At 37.8% G+C, this 15169-nt stretch overlaps 1 long non-coding RNA gene across 1 annotated transcript in view; it reads right to left on the bottom strand.

Annotated features, from left to right (window-relative positions):
- The window catches only part of LOC311593080, an 87623-nt gene extending 73327 nt beyond the window's left edge, over positions 1-14296 (bottom strand). The window contains exon 1 of the long non-coding RNA XR_014777589.1: positions 14164-14296. This is a non-coding gene — a long non-coding RNA (uncharacterized lncRNA). The remainder of the gene's footprint in view (positions 1-14163) is intronic.
- Positions 14297-15169: the final 873 nt, after the last annotated feature.

The following is a 15169-nucleotide window of genomic DNA, read 5'->3' on the forward strand; positions in this document are numbered from 1 at the left end:
CGTGGACTGGAAGAAATTTAAATGATCCTAAACAGTGTGCAGAAGTATTATCTTTGAATTACACTCAAATGGTTATTTTTTTCTACTTAAATTAAACATTGTATTCAGGAATGGAAAATGAATGTGCTTACCTTGCAAATATGAGATTCAGAAATTTATCTCCAGAATACAAATATAAAATCTGTCAAATTCAGTCTTATCAGCACGTCATTTTGTTGGCCTTCTTTAAGAGTGTACATAAGAAACTACATACATGTGTTGACCCCTCTCCCAATAAACTATACTGAAGACATATATATCTAGGAATAATGACATCTTTCATGTGTCCACATAGATGGAACCTTTTCTCTAGCATATTCCCCAAGAAATGTGCAACAATGGCAGAGATTTGTATAGCAGTGAGTAGCAGACAGATGGACAATGATCTGAGAATATTGTGCCTACTGACGCTTGTGGGAATATGTTAGCCACCAATAAGCTCACATGAAATGATCTCCTGTATAGGACAGAGCTGAATGTCTAAAGTTGCCAGTTGATTGGCTCTGAAGACAGAGAGACAGGGAAATATATTTGTACATATGAGCTCAAAATAGCCAGGACTGCTTGCCAAGGCATAACATTATATCAAGCCACAGAAAATCTTATCATGTTTGATAGAATGTACTATATAGTCAAAGACCTATCTGAAAAGCTATTGACATTTGATGCATCTTGGTGGATGGGTTATTTTTCTCCAGGAAGACTGGCACTGTGGGGCTGCCCAAGCTATAGGATAGAGTTCCACATCCAGACATACACAAGCAGCACTAAAGTTGATTTAAATAGTTCTTTAAAAAAAAGAAAGTACATGAAGTTGTGAAGGAAAAGATGTGTGGAATAAAGAAGGAATTTTAAGATTGAAATGGGAGATGATTTGATCCAAACACATTATTTGTGGATATATGTGTGAGTTTCTGTGTGTGTGTGTGTGTGTGTGTGTGTGTGTGTGTGTGTGTGTGTCTATGTGAGGTCACATGTCCCCAACTGTACACAAAAAAATTGCAGAATGCTGAGTAATGTTTAAAGTCAGAAAGTTGGTCTTTTCTGGGAAAGAGCACACCAATTAGTTGTTAAATGACCAATGGCCAGCTCTGAAAGAAAACATATCAATTGCATTGTACAGGCTAAGAAGCTTATATTCAATTACATACATGTGAATGTAATAAAAATTGAGAAATAGTAAAACCATGGATTTGGGGAGATGAAGAAATAACAAATGGGAGATTTTGTGGAGAGGACAGTAAAGTTATGGCTATGTTATAAAATTCACAAATGTTTAAGCAATGGAAAAAATTAATATTGATCTTGGCTTCCATACATTTGTGTAAATGCTCACTTTGGAACATAACATTTCTTCCACTTACCATTTTACCATGGCCACACATCTTCATTAACATAATTCTGTCATTACTTTGACCCCACAATAAATATATGTTCCAGTTCTCCAGTTTACTCTTGTTTCTCTAGACACTGTGTCATTGTAAGTTATTTTGTAGTCACCAAGAAATTTCAGATAGCACTGCTTAGATGGGATATTAAGGTGGGAATATTTTTAATCTTTAACTAGTTTGGAACTATTTGGCTCTTAAACTTAATGAATTATAATATTTAAACATGTAGATGAGCAAATTTTCTTGTTGTGTGCTGGAGCATCTTCTGGGTATATTCCAAGGATTGAGCTAGAAATGATTATAATGAGTGAGTTAACCCAGAAGCAGAAAGACTCAAATGGTATATACTCATTTATATCTGCATATTAGCCCAAGGGGCATGTCCCACGAAAGCCTTCACTTACCAGGAAACTGAGACAGAGGGGAGGACATTCTAGTGGGACTCTAGATGATAGAAACATGGGAGAATGGCAAAGTTGAAGGATCCAGAGGGTCCTAAAAGCCTACAAGTAGAACATTATGATAGGCAGATTTGAGCCCAGGGGTCCCGCTCAAACTAAGGCACCAGCCAAGGACAATACAGGCAGTAAACCTTAAACTCCTACCCAGATCTAGCCAATGGACAGAACACTCTCCACAGTAGAGTGGAGAGTGGGATATTACTTTCTCACATACTCTGGTGCCTCACCTTTGACCATGTCCCCTGGAGGGGGAGACCTGGTGGCACTCAGAGGAAGGACAGCAGGTTACCAAGAAGAGACTTGATACCCTATGAGCATATACAGCGGGAGGTAATCCCCCTCAGGAACAGTCATAGGGGAGGGGAATAAGGGGAAAATGGGAGGGAGGGACGAATGGGAGGATACAAGGAATGGGATAACCATTGAGATGTAACAAGAATAAATTAATAAAGTAAAAAAAAATAAACATGTAGATGAGTTTTAGTCATGATCTTACACATGTTTGTAATTTTAAGTATGCCAATGTGACATAATATCCTATGTTTTTCTTCAAATATAGCTCATCTATTCCGGATACAGAATCAAAGGGCAATGTTCAGTGTAGTTTAATATTCATCAATGAATCATGGTTCTTTTCAAACTTCTTGAGACTGTAGATGTAGATTACCACAATCAGGTAATAGTATTGTATTATCTGAGATTTTCTGAAATAATCTCTCCCTCTCTCTCTCTCTCTCTCTCTCTCTCTCATATATATATATATATATATATATATATATATATATATATGTGTGTGTGTGTGTGTGTGTGTGTGTATGTGTGTGTGTGTCTATAAAATAATATCTATCTATATGTTTTCCTTGCTATACTCCTTTTTCCATTTACTTCCTGTATCTACATAAAACTACTATGCAGAAATGTCTATTCAGAGTGTTTTCAGATTACACATTACTGAGTTCTGATATTCCTGGTTTTTACTTTAGAGTGTTAAACTATTTAATGCATTCTGGCCCAAAGATTTATTCAACCCATGTGAAAATGATTTATTCTATAAAATGAGCTGTTTATTTATCTCTTTCTTGCATTTTTTCTATTTAACTGATAATGGTACTGTTTTCTCTTATGTATGTTGTACTTTGGTTACATTTTATGTGGGATTACTTTATTGAGATTTATGATGCAAGACTTAGAGAATACAAGGAAAGTGAGGACACAAAAAACAGAATCTGAAAAGACAGGTGTTGATGTCCCTCGGCACACGTGGTATATTTGCAAAGAGCCTTCTGCTCTTTGGGGTCTCCTCCCCATACCCTGTCTCACTGGCAAACATTGTTCCACTAAAATCATATTCTATGTTTCTGCTAATTTTAATAGATGTTTGTTTGCTCTGGGTTTTGCAGTATAAGAGGAAAAAAGAAATTCAAAATCAACAAACACTGCCACAACAACAACAAAATAAGTTTTGTTCAGTGTTTTGCTTGAAGCTACAAAAGGTAAAAGTATCCAGTAGTGTATGGGGCCTTGAACTTCTATCTGAATGTTTGAGTCCTCCATCTTGTCTAACTACATGAAATCCCCCACTTAGGACTGAGGCCTTTAGACAGTTGGTGTTTCATAATAAATGCAGCCCTACGCTGATGCTTTACTCCATTTCTGCATCAGTTTTTCAAGTCCTGTGATTAGATGCACAAGACATTTTATTGGATCAGACCTTTATGTCTTTTAGGGATCTCTAAAAAGCCAACTATCTCTAATACTGGGCCCTCTAATAATGAGTACTAGCTCTCATCAAGCAATATGCACAATTAACTTAGAGTATCTTATAATACTATAGTAGTAAAGAAATATTATAGTATTTATTTTAGAAAAGAAATGGTCAAAACAATAAATTGTGCATATTTATTTTCTGTTAGGCGGGACAAGTATACTACTGTATTTTGAGCCCATGTACATCTTGGATATTTTATTTACCCTCCATTCATGCATGTAATGGTTTTATTTAAAATCTGACTCCCTCATCTCTTTCCATAAAATAACACCCCTACAGCCCCAACATGTTTCCTTCCCCAAATGCATATGCACTTTCTTTTTATAGTATACCCATGTATCCATTTTGTGTTGCCCATATGTGCCTAAATTGATAACATTCACTAGACTTTTGATAGCCTATCAGGGCTATCATCACTTAAGAAAAGTGATCCTCACTTGGCAGCCATTAAAGTTCAAAAACTCCTAAAACAGAGAGGGAAATTAGAAGTCACTTCTCTAACTCTGGTAAGATACTGGCTGGTTTGGCCTTCTGTTATTCTTAGCACTATATTCCTAGATTCTGAGAATACATGTACACAAACATGCTTTCATTCCCAGCACATAATGTTTAATGCAAATGCCAACTACATCTAATTCATTTGAGGTGATGGTTCTCACTGGTCTTGCATTCACCAATTAGCCTAGGACTGGCTAGCCAACAAGACTTAGAAATCTGTCTGATGTTCCACAAGTGTTTGGATTGCACACACATACCATAATGCCTGGTGTTCTCAATGTGTATTATAGAGATAAAATTCAGGTGCTCATGTCTGAAGGCAAGTATATTACTGACTGAGGCTCATACCCAACCCTGAATATTTTTATATTAAAAGAAAATATACCAGTTGTATATAATTCAAGGACCTTACTGCCACACTATTCATTCATTTGGTGCTGAAATAGTTCACATGATTCTGGAACACTTAATTACATTAGTAACCACGTTTAGTTTATCTCTATATATCAGGACACACATAGGCAGAAGTGTAAATCAATGTGTAAGTAGAAGTAAATACAGTTACATATATGGCCATCCTGTCAGCTGATATAGTATATCTTCATGAGGAACTCCATCAACAATGAGAACATCTAGCGTCCAATTTTTTTTCTAATGGTATTTTGAGTGGGTGAGTTTTCTTATTTTTCTTATATAAATACGTTTCTAAGTTTAATTAAAATATATTTATGTCAAACCCTTGCTGCTTTATTTTCCTTTAGTACCTCCTACCTCTTTTCATTTCATTTTTTCCTTGAATTCTCAAGGTCTCCACTTTATAAACCATTGTTATTACAAATAAATATAAGTGAATAAACACATAAATACAACCTGTAGAGTTTGTTTAATTTTGACTGTGTGTGTATGTTTCTAATGCTGACTACATATTATCAGCTAAAAAAATCAGTGTTAATAGGTTTTCTCCGCTAATGAAATGAGCCAATTAAAAGTATCAGAACAGGTTTACTTGGGACAGCTCTCAGCAGGTAGGTTCACTGATCTCAGAAAATAAGGTCAGGAAAATTGTCATGCAGGCAGGAAGACATAAAGAGCACATGTACATGCAGAGAGAGAGAGAGAGAGAGAGAGAGAGAGAGAGAGAGAGAGAGAGAGACAGAGAGAGACAGAGACAGAGACAGACAGACAGACAGACAGACAGACAGACAGACAGACACAGACACAGACACAGACAGACAGACACAGACACAGAGAAAGACAGAGATATCCAGAGAGGCATGCAGAGACAGACAGACACAGAGAGATAAAAAGATCTGGATTATATAGGGAAGAGCCTCTGGGGAGGATAAGCCAAGTCTATAGTTTGAGAAGTTCAGGAGAGAAAGTAGGGTATGGTTGTCATATCCTGTTACAGGTAGGAATGAAAGATGCTGGGGGAACCTGGAAGCCTGGTTCATCTTGATAGATTAAATAGGTACGTAAGCCATTTTTTACAGGTCAGAAGCCCAACAAGTGGCTGATCCTGGGGAAAGAACATTAATATTCTGCCCCTTAGCAGTTAATTGTAGTTCTTCATCTAGATTTGGAATCCCGTGATGGTAATATTAATTGATCTCACAAAGATACTAAGACAAAGATTGTAAAATATGGAGAATACTTTGTAAGTGTGTGTGTGTGAAGAAGTCAACAATTGTCAAAGTTATTTAAAGACTAAGTATTTTTCTCTAACAAAACCTTGCTATCTCTAGCTATCTTACTTTTTCTATTATTGTTAAACTCATCTAAAATTCCTAAGAATCTTCATGATTGCCAATAATGGCACAATATCATATACATATATGTATGCATATGTATATATATATATATATATATATATAAACCTCACTACAGAGAGTCATTGAAATAAGGAGCTGAACCAGAATATGCAGTAAATAAATGAAAATTCCAAAAGAGAGGGAAGAAGGAACATTTTATTGTGGGGCAAATAGCAAAAATTCTGAGTCTAACTATTGTGCATGTTCACTTGTTGTATGTCTTTTAAGTTTATGAGATTTCTATCATAAATGTTCGATTGTTAAGCTTGTTGGAATTGCTGACACACAGTTTAGGTAGTTACTTTGCTAAGATTTCATGAGTGTAGCTTCTCTGTCATGTTAGATGTCCTGAACACACTAGAACCCATAGTCTTCTACCTCTTACAATTTTTTCTATTTGTTACAATTATGGTAAATGAACTATGGCATATTTGGCACTCAGGATTAAGCACTCCATGTTTATTTCTTCTATGATTTTTGACTATTTGCTCCTTATAATGCTGTCTGTCTTCTACAAAACATAGATTTTTTTATGAGATGAGATAAATACAATTACATGTAGGTATAACAATGGTAAGAATACAGTTAGCAAATACATTGGTTTAGGAAAGTTTTGTAAATGGGTTTTCTTCTAATATCTATGACCTTACAAGCTATGTACAGTTTGGTGGTTAACAGTACCAGGCATGATTTCTTTCTAACTTGGTAGGCCTTGAGTCCAATTAGGGAGTTGTTGGTTTATAGGATCTAAATAAAATGTTCTGAATTACTGATTCGGTTTGTCCTAAAATTTACAGAATTTCTTCAGCCCCAGCTTCTCAAATAATAGGATTATAGACATCTGTCACCACACATGATTAACATTCTTTGTTAAAGATTAATCTAATTTACGAATTGCTAATGTTTTTTAATGAAATATATCAATTTCTTCCCCCTTTTTTCCCTCTATCTTCTTGTAGATACCTACCATTGGCACTGTTTATGCTAGCTTGTTTTGTGTCATATTCACAAAAGCTATAGTCATCTGAGTAGAGGGAACCAAAATTGAGAAACTGCTTCTATAAGATCTTCCTGTGGACAATCCTATATGACATTTTCTCTTTTAGTTATGTGATAGCAAACAGCACATGGTGCATAAATTGACAGTCCTGAGTGCTATAAAAAAGCTGTTTGAGAAAGTTATGAGAAGCAAGCCAGTAAGCAACACTCCTTCACAAACTCTGTATCAGCTCCTGCCTCCAGATTCTTATCTTTCTTGAGTTTCAGTCGTGAATTCTGTGTATAATTTTTGTTTATTTACATATACAGACATGTTTAACCACAATCAAAGAAATAGGGACTATGAAGCCTTCCACTTTAATCCTTCTACTCTGTTAAATTACTTAAAATATTTGGGAGGAATTGTGTTGTCTAGTATATAAAGTTACTGGTTGGAACAAAATGGGGTAGGTACTATCATATTTTCTTGTATACATGTATAAAATTCCCAAAATAAATACATATAATCAATTGCCTTAAAAATAATCGTCGGAGGGAGTAAGTTTGGAGGAGATTGAAATATAAAACATTTATGGAGGAAATAGTTAAATGACTAATCTATATCTTCTTCCTAACTTCTCTCTAAAAATACATTACTTGAAATTCTAGCAGAACTAATATTTTGTTAAGGTGCACATATATTAAAATGTATGAAAGATAGATTAATGTGTAAGTAACATATGTGTAAGTAATCTAAATATATTCAATGCAATTTTAACATATTGTTACAGAGGCAAAACCTACTAGCCTAACCTAATAGATCATTCTCTACCTTTCATTGGGATAAATAAAATCTACTCAGCCCAGTAGTATATCAAGTATAAAAGTACAATTGCAAATTCCAGACTGATAAAACAATGGCTTTATTCGGGTGATTTTTGGAATCTTAACTGAATTAAAATTTGCATTACTGAAAAGTACAATTCAACAGGAGTGATTGCATCCCTGGATATCTCTTCCCCAACTTCATCCAGGTATATCCAAAACTATTCTCTTTCAATAATTACTTATAATTTTATTACCTAAGAATGGGATCCTGTGAATCTAGCTCAATTTAGATCATCCTAGGTCTTCTATATTTCTGAAGTTTCTTGAGTCTAAGGAGACATTCTCACCTCTGAAAAAAGAGCATGTTTCAAGTTATAGAAGATAGCTATACAAGAGTTCCATGTTAAAGGGAATGGGATCTAGCACTAGCCTTGAACAAAATGAAGAAGACAGACTAGGAAGACTCAATCTCTTCAGTTCTATTCTTGTTTTTTTTTGGGCATTTGAAATCTAGTCTAATCAGTAACTATTTCCACATCTTCACAAATATGCCTTACACAGGGCCCAAATAATATCACACACACACACACACACACACACACACACACACACACACACAGAGAGAGAGAGAGAGAGAGAGAGAGAGAGAGAGAGAGAGAGAGAGAGAGAGATTGTATTTTGGACTTTAACAAATTTATGGTGGAAAATTAACTGACTGCATGCTTTACCTTAGATTAAAAATAGATTCTTTTTACTTTTGATGACAACAAACCAACAGAAAAAACTTATGATATATTTCTGGTTACACAGTTTTAACTCCTATATTTGTATCTATCTAGCTGAGAAGATAACTCATTAGTTTCTATTCTGAATTATTCTGATAATTTTATAAAATATTAGTCATTGATGATTATACATGACTTCTTCTATAATTTCAGTCTATATCATATCTCTGTTGTATATTGTTTTAGATCATCCTGATTTCATGCATCTTTAGCATTCTAAGGAATGAACAGCTTGTGTTGATCATACAGAATTAAACAATCAATCACACAAAAATTGAACAGGAGAAAACAAATAGATGGGCAGAAAAACAAAAACAAAAATAGAGTAAGAAATAAACAGCAGAGATTGAGGGAATGTCTAGTTAATGTCTGGACCAACCTGAGGCCCACTTCATCAGGGAGAGACAACCCTTGACATTATTATCAATACTCTGCTAATGCTTGAAGACTGAAGCCTAGCGTAGCTGTCCTCTGAAAGGCCCTACCCAGCAACTGGTTGAAATAGAGGTCAAGATTCACTGTCAATTTTTGGAAGGAGTGCAGGAAGTCTTGGGGAAGAGTGAAGGGAAGGATAGAAGGACCCAGGGGTGACATAAGCTACAGAAGAAGAAAAACAGAGTCAACTAACCAGAGTTTAGGGGAAGTGGGGAAATTTATTTTGTCTAGTCTATTTTGTGTTTTTTAAAAATAATTCTTGTACCATTATAGATTCTTCCTTCTTTACATTAGAGAAATTTTCTTTTGTGATTTTGTTGAAAATATTTTCTTTGCCTTGAACCCGGGTTGTAAGCATAAGGTTAATTGTGTAATTCAAAGCTGATTTCTGTACCCACCATTCTGATTGCAAAGCTTGATCTGAGTGAGATAAGCATGGAAGAATGGCAAAGTAGAAGGATCCAGAGGGTCCTAGAAGCCTACAAGTAAAACATTATGATAGGCAGATTTGGGCTCAGGGGTCCCGCTCAAACTAAGGCACCAGCCAAGGACAATACAGGCGGTAAACCTTAAGCCCCTACCCAGATCTAGCCAATGGACAGAACACTCTCCACAGTAGAGTGGGATATTACTTTCTTACATACTCTGGTGCCTCACCTTTGACCATGTCCCCTGGAGGGGGAGACCTGGTGGCACTCAGAGGAAGGATAGCAGGCTACCAAGAAGAGACTTGATACCCTAGGAGCATATACAGGGGGAGGTAATCCCCCTCAGGAACAGTCATAGGGGAGGGGAATAAGGGGAAAATGGGAGGGAGGGAAGAATGGGAGGATACAAGGGATGGGATAACCATTGAGATGTAACAAGAATAAATTAATAAAGGAGAAAAAAACGCTTGATCTGAGAATGTCCTGTCTCAATGTGTGCAAACATTGCTACCTAATTGTCCCCTGGTATGCCAATAAAGCAGCTGAACAAAGGAGAGAAGAAGGCTGGACTTATACCAGCCAAGGGAAGAGGGAGAGAAGGAAGTGGGGAGTTCAGCCATGGTAGAGGTTGAGGAAACATCAAGAAAGAGGAGTTGGAGTGGGAAAGCTACAAAGTGCAAGTATCAATGGGATGTGAGCTAAGAGGAAGCTAAAGTAGCTTAAAGGTTTAAGATTAGAGAAATAACTACTCAGTTCTTATACTATAAAGTTAATTATTAAACAAATAAAAATGAGTACTACATTATTACTGTGATTTTTCTCCCTGAAACATACATCCCCAGCTTAATAAATAGAGGTCAGTTACATCTCAATCAACCTGTGATCGAATATGGTTAATATTTCTTCTTTTCTTAGTTTGAGGAAATAGAGATTGATTTTCCCCAGAAGGATTGCACCCTCCTGGGTAGAATATGGTTTTAAAAGTGATTTAATAGAGACAGTTTCCTATAAAACTAATGGCATTTTTATTATATGATCTAGGAATTAATTTCTTGTAATTTGTAAAAAGAAACAAAAAACATATATCAACAAAAAACCCTATAGATGTTTATAGTAGGTTTTTCTTAATACTCCAAGTTGGTCACAACCAAGATGTTCCTTAGTTGATTAATGGGGAAAATGCATTATAATCAGATGTAGGACTTAATCCCCAATTGATAGAACTTTTTGAGAAAGATAAAGAGGTATAGACTTGATGGGGATGATGTGTCACTGGGAACTGGCCTTGTGGTTTCAACAAACTTGTACCATTCCTCCCTCCCTCCCTTCCCCGCCTGCTTTTTGATCAAGGCGTGACTGCACCTATTTCTTTTATGATGTGTTTGCTTTACCATCTTAGCCTTGACTTTCTGAAACTGTAAGCCCAATTAAATTTTATTAAAATGTAGATTATCTTCTCATAAAATATATCCTGATTAAGTTTCCCTTCCCAGTTCATTTCCACCGTCTTTCCCTTCTGGATTAACTCCTTTTCTATAATTTCTTAGAAAAAAAGTCTAGTACAAACAATAGCTTGAGTTACACAAATAGCAAGGCCCCATAGCTGAAGACCACATCAACACACCTCATTGACATGAACAGGTCAAGCTGGTTTCTCCATAGAAGCTTCACGTCCATATTGTAGTGCTTTTGTACTGGAAGGCATTTTTTGGCTAACAAAAATAAAATGTGAAAACCAACCCAGATTAAAAAAAACATTGATCTACAATAAGTCTTGCCTTCAAAATATGCTAGGACAATGGTGGCACAAAGTTTGTGAGAGTAACCAATCAATATCTGAACTGACTTATGGAACCCAAACCTGAAAGTATTTGTGTGGCCATAAACCAGAGGTTGGATATCCCAGAGATCTAGCATAAAATTAAGTGCTACGAGCCAAAACAAAACAAATAAATAGCAACAAAACACAATAAAATGATTCCTGATAATATGAGGCTATATTCATTGATCAGGGCCATATTCATCCATCCTCAGAGAAGCTTCCTCCTTCAGCAGTTGGGAACAAATGCAGGGACTGACAGCCAGATATTATGCAGTGAGAGTCCTTTGAACACACAGTTCGAAATGGGATGGATGTCTACCTCAAGTCCCTCCACACAATTATCAGGAAACACCCTGAGAAAAGAGCCAGAAATGTGTGGGAACAAGATGTGCCAGATTAAAACACAAAAATAGAGCCCTCTAAATCAATGGAGCAGGCTCATAAACAAGCACAGGGCCCACGTGGGTCTATAGCAGGTCTTTTGTGTGTATACTTTATTTCATCATTTTATTTTTATAATTTATTCACATTACATCCTGCTGTTTACACTCTCACTCTTATCTTCCAATTCCCATACTCCCATTCTTTTCCACCCTATTGTCCTCCATTAGTTCTCTGACAGCGGGTCCTGTGCCCAATCATCTGTCTACAGACTATCAGGATGGCCTGACTCTCCTTTCTCTGTGTGCCCTCTAGGCATCTTGACAAGAGGACATGACCAAATCTCAGGCACTAGAGATCATGTCAGAAGCAGCCCCTAATCTCCCACCCCAACGTGGAAAATGAGCTGTATATCTGCTGCATCTGAACAGGGCATCTAGGTTCTCTGCATGCATTGTTCTTGGATCATGTATCAGTTTGTGCAGGCCCCCCTGGATCCAGATCTATCAGCCTTGATTGTCTCCTTGTGGAGCTCCTGACCCATCTGGGTCCTTCCATCCCTGTACTCATCCACACAACTATCAGTGCTCGACCCAGAGTTTAGCTGCAAGTCCTAGCATCAGTCCCAGTCCCGTAATGGGTAGAGTCTCTCATAGGATATCTATGTTGGGATAATATCCACTTATAAGTGAGTATGTACCATGCATGTCATTCTGGGCCTGGGTTACTCAGGATGATCTTTTCTAGTTCCATCAATCTACCTGGAAATTGAATGATTTCCTTGTTTTTGATAGTTTAGTAGTATTCCATTGTGTAAACATACCACAATTTCTGTATCCAGTCTTTAGTTAAGGGACATGTAAATTGTTTCCAGATTCTGGCTTTTATGAATAAAGCTGCTATGAACATAACTGAGCAAATGTCCTTGTTGCATCATGGAGCATCTTCTGGTTATATGCTTAGAAGTGGTATAGATGGGTCTTGAATTAGCACTATTCCCAATTTTCTGAGTAAGTACCAGATTCATTTCCAAAGTGGTTGTAACAGTTTGCACTCACATCAGCAATGGGAAAGTATACCCCTTTCTCCACATAATCATATGCATGTGGTGTCACTTGAGTTTTTTATCTTAGCCATTCTGATAAGTGTAATATAAAATCTGGACTTGCATTTTAATTTGCATTTCCCTGATGCCTAAAGATGCTGAGCAGTTCTGTAAGTACTTTTTGGCCATTCAGCATTTCTTTCTTCAGAATTCTCTATTTGACACAGTATCATTTTTTTTTAATTGGGTTACTTGGCTTGTTGGTGTTTAGTTTCTTATGTTATTTAAATATTTTTGTTATTAGCCTTCAGTAAGATGGAGGATTGGTGAAGATCTTTTCCCAGTCTATAGGCTGCCGTTTTGCTTTGTGTATATATTTTAGCTTTTAATTTATTAGTTTTTTTTTTTTTTTAGCACTACTGAGTTTGTGAACAAGTAATCTCTGATTTTGGTGCCTTCTCTCAAAGCTCTTTTTCTTCTGTTGCATTGTTGTGTCCAGATTCAATATGAGTTTTTAAAAATCTTATTATATGTATTTTATTTTGTTATATGAAAGTTCTTTAAAGACCTGAAGTTTACTGCATTGCAATTTAATTACTAAAGGCAAAAAACATGTTTATTTATCCAAGTGCTCTTTAGTCTGTCTCTACCATTGTAATCTTTTTTAATTAATGTATTCATATTACATCTCACTTGTTAGCCCATCCCTTGTATCCACCCTCCCACTTCCCCCCTACTCCCCTCCCCTATGTCTGTGACTGAGGGGGACCTCCTTCCCCTGTATATGCTCATAGAGTATCAAGTCTCTTCTTGGTGACCTGTTATCCTTCTTCTGAGTGCCAGCAGGCCTCCACATCAAAGGGAGGTGGTCAGAAATGGGGCACCCGAGTTTGTATGAAAGTCAGATCTCCCTTTCCACTCAAAAGTGGAGAATGTCCTGTCCATTGGCTGGGTCTGGGTAGGGGTTCGAAGTTTACTGCCTGTGGCACCCACGCCACTGCGGTACCAAGTCGAGGGCTAGGGACTGCGGATTTAACTCATGCACACACAAACTCACACACACACACAATAACACAGCGGGTCCTTCGTGCTAAGAGAGCAGCAGCCGCAGCAGCAGCCACAACAGCGGTTTATTATTCTTCCCCAGATAGCAAGAAGCCATAACAAAAAGGTAGCGATAGTAACACTGTTGGACCCAGAGAAGTCCTCTGGAGATCAGCCTTCACCTGATCTCAATCTTAAACCAAGGACTACTCAATTCTATTGTTTTTATAAAATCTTTAACACTCTCATGCTTAATCCCGGTGCCTTAATCACTAGCCCACCAAAACTGTGGACGAACCTACTGCACCTATTTTCCTGGCGCCTTAATCACTAGCCCACCAGAACCGTGGACAAACCTGCGGCACCTATTTTCGCGGCGCCTTAAGCACTACTCCACCAAAACCGTGGACGAACCTGCAGCACCTATTTCCAATACGCCCATTTCCTACCTCCCTGAGGCGCTGGCCAGCTTCCCTGGGCGATCCGATTCATCAGCTTCTTCCCTTCTTTCCGTGATCTCCGTGGAACCTCCACTTGTGGCGCCAGCACCACCGCAATACCGAGTCGAGGGCCAGGGACTGCAGATTTAACTCATGCGCACACACACACACACACACACACACACACACACACACACACACAATAATGCAGCGGGTCCTTTGTGCTAAGAGAGCAGCAGCCAGAGCAGCAGCCGCCGCCGCAGCAGCCAGAGCAGCAGCCGCAGTAGCGGTTTATTATCATTCCCCAGATTTCCAAAGAGCCTTCTTATAGGGAGCAAAACAAGAATCCTTCTCCCAGGTGAAATACCTCAAGAGGTGATTGCACACAGAAGGAAAAGTCTCAAGGAAGGGAGGGGCGCATTCTCAGAGCAGTAAACATGACTAGCTAACCAAGATTAACACAGACTTGGAAGCTGCTAGAAACAGGGCATGAAACAGCAAGACAGGCAGGCAGCCCAGCCTGGCCTGGTTCCTACACTGCCTATATTTTCCTTGGCTGGTGCCGTAGTTTGAGCAGGAAGGACCCAAGGACCCAGATCTGCCTATCATAGCGTTCTTCTTGCAGGTTTCCTGGACCCTCTGGATCCTTCTATTTCCCGATTCTCCCATGCTTCTCTCACCTAAAGTCCCAATAGGATGTCCTCCCCTTTGACTCATTTTCCTGGTAAGTAAAGTCTTTCATGGGACATACCCCTTGGGCCAGTGTCTCGATATAAGTGAGTATATACCATTTGTCTCTTTTTGCTTTTGGGTGAACTCACTCATTATGATAATTTCTAGTTCATTCCATTTGTCCACAACTCAAGTGACACCACATGTTGGTGAGAATATGGAGAGAGAGGAACACTCCTTCATTGCTGGTGGGAATGCAAACTAGTACAACTACTTTGGAAATCTATCTGGCGCTTTCTCAGAAAACTGGGAATAGGGCTTCCTCAAGATCCAGCTATTCCTC

The sequence above is a fragment of the Acomys minous genome (genome assembly GCF_964271855.1).
Source record: "Acomys minous genome assembly, chromosome: 2".
Classification (NCBI taxonomy): Eukaryota; Metazoa; Chordata; class Mammalia; order Rodentia; family Muridae; genus Acomys; species Acomys minous.